This window comes from Crocodylus porosus, unplaced genomic scaffold (assembly GCF_001723895.1).
Source record: "Crocodylus porosus isolate Cpor-Errol unplaced genomic scaffold, CroPor_comp1, whole genome shotgun sequence".
Taxonomy (NCBI): Eukaryota; Metazoa; Chordata; order Crocodylia; family Crocodylidae; genus Crocodylus; species Crocodylus porosus.
The window spans coordinates 944,603-949,454 of record NW_017728940.1 but is presented as its reverse complement, the minus strand read 5'-3'; positions in this window follow the sequence as shown (position 1 = coordinate 949,454).

Sequence of the window (4,852 nt, the reverse complement as noted above, 5' to 3'; positions counted from 1 at the left end):
GCCCAGCCCGGGGCCTGCTCCGCCCTGCGCCCGCTGCCTGGGGGCGCTGGCTCCGGCCCCGCAGCGCCTCTGCGGCCCAGCCCTTGCAGCCGTGCCTTGCCTCGCCTCGGGGCAGGCCTTGGCAATGGCGGGGGGACGGTGCCACCCCGCTCTTGGCGGCACGCTGAGGAAGGGGGCTTGAAGCAGGCACGAATAATTGAAAATGATATTGTGGCTGATCTCACTCCATTACTTTTAATAGAAATGACTCTGCGGCGGGCTGCACGGGTGCACTGATAACCTGCAGAAATAGGGAGCTGCGTCACAGCTCATTCACAGGATGGATGAGGTATGAAATGAGCTCCATGGTGGATGAACGCCTCGCAGATACTCCGGCGAGCGTGTTTATTCTGGAGGCTGAGCGGATAGCCGGCAATTTGCAGCTGCTGGCCTGTGGCCCAAAAGCGCAGGGCCAAGTGCAGTTGCTCTTTGGATAACGCGCGCGTGGCGGGCTGAATAACGTGGAAGCAGCCGGAGAGCGGGAGCCTCTCCCCCGGGCAGCCTGGGCAGGACGCTAAGGGCAAAGGGCTGCTCTCCGGGAAGGGGCAGCCTCTTCCAGCGGTCAGTGGCGGGGACTGCGGGCTGGCTGGGGGCTGTCTCGCCGGTCCGGGGCAGCACCGGAGGTTGTAATCTCCCCCGGGGGAATGCAGCAGGGGGGCTCTTGCTTGGAAGAGAGCTGCTCTTTGCTGGCTAGATTCTGGCTACGCTCAAAAGCTGTTTTGCTGCCTTTGGAGCAGCTGCAGGACCTGCGGCCGCTTCGCTGCTAACTTTTGTTGCGTGGGGACAGAGCAGAGAGGCAGCTGCATCCCCAGGGAGCAGGGGAGGGCCAAGGGGGTGTTTTGGGGAGCAGAAGAGCACAACGGGGCTGAGGCACCTCTGGCCAGGACGGGTTGCTGGGCCTGGCGAGCGGCTCAGGGCTGCCACCCGTGAGCCCCATGTCCCGGCAAACATCCCCGTTCTCCACGACAAGCATCTTGGCTTCTGCGGCAAGGTGACGGGCCCAGCGTCGGGTCCCGGCGTCTTGCGGTGACTCCGACTGCCCCCTGCCCTGCAGCGAGGTGGGCTCCAGGCTGTTGCAAAGAAGCAGCGAGCACCTGATATGAGCAGGCGTGAGACCTCCCAGAGAGCAGCTCCCACCCTCCGAAGACGTCAGTGGAAAAACCGAGGCCTGCGGCCGCCTGGCAGACTAGCACGAAGAGCACGGCACCTCCAAGCCCAGCCGCCCGGGCCGTGCCAGCAGCCGTGCTGACCGGTGCCGCCGGCCGCCCACAGCGCTGGCTGCAATTAGCAGCAGAGCCTCCCCGGCCCTTCCCCGCGAGTGACACTGGACAAGGATAAATGGCCTCGTGCCCCAGCAGCAAGACACAGACGCAGGTCTAGCTGCCCTCTGCTCTGGAGCCCGGCTGGGAGGCCGGTCCTGGCCTGGGAGCTGCAGGCAGAGCGGGGTCGTGCCCAGCTGCCCCCTTCCAGCCACCCGAAGGCTGCAGGAGGGTGGGCGCGCAGGCTCGTTAAAGCGCTCTGCGCTAGCGATGCTGAAGTAGAGCCTGGCGTGGGGGGAGGGAGAAGGAGGGGGGCTGCACATCTCTCGGCTGCTCGTTATACGCGCCGACACTTCCCGAGCGAGCGCGCGTGCCTGGAATGAGAGCTGCGGTGCAAGCCCTGCCCCAGGTGCAGCTGGGGCCCTGCCGAGGTCCTGCCACGGCGAGGCCACGGAGGAGGTGTTCGTGCACCGGTGAGGTCCCAGGCCGAGGCTGAGCCCCACTGCAGAGGAAGGCACGTGCCCTCCAGCCTCTGCCCGTCTGACCAGGAGGCGACGCTCCTTCCAGCTCCTCCAGAGCGACGGCTGAGCCGGAGCGGAGGGGAAAACCTCTCTAGCCAGCTTCGAGTCCAGTGAATGCCCCTGACGTCCAGCGCTGCAGAGGCATCCCCCCGCAATAGCTGTGGGAGGGGGACATATGCCCTCCTCCCAAACCCAGACACCTGGGGGAAGCAGCCCACTCTGCTCCACAGCATGACCTGGGCCCCGCCAGCGTCAGCCCAGAGCCAGACCCTGGGAGAAGCCTCAGAGCCATGCCCCGTCCTGCTGGGGCCCAGCTGCTGGCCCCCCAGGGCAAGGGGCTCGGTCTGCCCCGCTTCCAGGACGCCCCTCCACAGGCCTCGCGGGGGCTCAGCACGTCAGGGATAGACGCGGCGTGGCGCCGAGCAAGCAAGTATTGGAGCGGAGCCGGTGCCGGATCGGCCCGAGCCGGGTGCCGCGGGGGCGAGGAGGAACCGTCCTGGGCTCCAGCCTGCAGCCGGGGCTCTGGGCCAGCTCTCAGCCCTGCCCGCAGGACGCCAGTGCGCGGAAATACCAGGCGGCTGGGTGCTCCCATGGGACATGCTTGACGCGTGCGGAGAAATGGTGGAACGGAGCGCTTCCAGCCCACATCAGGCTCAGCTGCGTCCCCCACGCTAACAGGTGAGACCCACAGCTCGACTCCAACCCAGCTGCGGCTTGCGCGCCCCAGCAGGAGCCGGTAGCATTCAGCAAAGCCAAGTGAAACGGAAACAGTCCCGAGGCTTCACCACTTATCAGCAGGTGCCACCTGCAGCCCAGACCAAGGGAAACTGCCCAGGCTCAAGCTACACGATTTTTGTCACAGGACTGACCGCACAGTGCCGTTTCTGTGCTGACGATTGGTGCGAACATGACATGCTGGTTACTAGTTGCCCACGTCACGTTTTGAGGACAGCCCTGTAGTTAAAACAGGCGTCGCAGTTCAGCCTAGAGACAATTGCTGGCCTGAGGTAGAGAAAAAAAATGTGCTGAGCTGTGCACATCCTTTCAGCTCAGCTGATGAAGCAAGCTCACGTTATGCACCTCTGATGTTGTTGGTCTGTAAGGTACAAAGCTGCCCCGTCTTCTGGCTGCAGTAGAGAAGTCAGCATTCCCTACACCATTCAGTTATCTTTCAGCTTAAGACTGAGGTTGTCTTACTGGAGCAGAAAGGGGGTTTACAATAGCATTTCATACATGGGAGGATTGTCACGTGTGAATTAGAAAGCAAAAGTCTATAAAAGGCTAGGCACCTTCTGACTCCCTTTTTATACATACTGTTGGGTCAGGTAATAAGACTGCTCTGAGCAACCATTCAGCAGGGATCTCACTGAATGCACCACTTCCACACAACTGTAGTGCACTGGATTCACTAGGTTTAGCAGAGTAGACTATAGGCAGATGTGTCTACTGCATCCAGTTATCTCAGAGGTATAGAAGCAGCAGTGAGCAGGGACGTTACCATAGCTTGCTCGCGCTCTCTCAAGAAGAGATTGAATCAGTTAACTGGCACTTCTCCAAAGTGGAGTTTTGAACACTGACAGGGTGACAGTTAATTTCATTTTTCCATTAGGTGAACTCAGGGGCCCTTGTTGCCTTCAGCAGGGAAGAGAACAAGGGATGTGAAGCAGAGGGGGTTAGGAAAGAGTTTCAAATGCAAACGAATCCCATGGAAATGGGGTTTTGTGATTTCACTGAAAGTTGTTTGAAAACCCTTGCTACAAACATTTCCATTTGCATCAGAGAAAAGGATGACCCCACGAGGATCACAACTGCACAGCTGCACTTTAAAACTCCTTGACTGCGGGTTTAGGATCACAGGGTGATTCTTGCAGTTACTTTTAGAGCAATGACATGAGAAGTTTTCCCATACACTATTGGCTGCAGCCTGGAAAACAGGACTCCAGGTACAGCCGTTGCTGCAAGGACATGGACATGTTTTATGCCGCCACCAATTTCTGTCAGCTTTACATGCTGAACTATAAGACTTTTGCTATCATTGATCATTGTGAAGGGGATGATCCAGGCCGTGATCCAGCCCACCGATTACTACCCCATGGTCCTAATCCACGTGGGTACTAATGATGCGGCCAGAAGAAGCCCTGATTGCCTGATGGGGGACTACCACGCTCTGGGGGTGTGCTGAAGGAGGTAGGTGCACAGGTGGTTTTCTCTTCTATCCTACCAGCGAGCGGACATGGAAGACGGCATGCGATGTGCACCACAGAGACCAAATGGCAGCTTTGGGAACGATGTCTCGAGGCGGGCTTTGGCTTCCTCGACAATGACCCGCACATCACGGCGAGAGGTAAGCATGTGTTTTCTTCTAGGCTGGCAGATCTCCTCCAGCAGCCTTTAAACTAGGCTTGTCAGGGGAAGAGGAAGACAAGGGTGGAGGAAGCCTTGGACCGCTAAACCAAGCAGCACTCACAAGTACAGCCCAGCCTAGACTGATGAGTGGCACATATACACAGGTAAGCAACAGGGGCCAGGGCAATGCTGAGAGTAGGGGGCCAGTGCACACATCCGCAGGAGGCCTCAACCCAGACATAGTGGGGCTCATGGTGGGACCCAACGCATGACTGGGCGGTGAATATCAAGGGCTATGGGCTGTACAGGAGGGACAGGACAGGGAGGAAAGGCAGGGGGGAGGCGCTCTACATTAAAGGAGGAATACGCATCCTCACCAGGTAGCATAGAGTCAGAGGAGTGGCACAGGGAAGTGCTGAGAGTCTGAATACAGGGCAGTCGAGAGGAAAGAGACTTAATGGTGGGGGTCTACTATAGACCCCCCAACCACGGGGAAGAGCTAGACCAGGAATTCTTAAGTCAGCTCACAGAGGTAGTTAGGTCAAAGGACGTGGTCATCATGGGGGACCTGAACTTTCCAGACGTCAGTGCGGAGACAGAAAAGGATCCTGGAGTCATCCTTGATACCAAGATGAACGTGGGCCGGCAGCGTGGGGAGGCGGTCAGGAAGGCCAACCGCACCTTGTC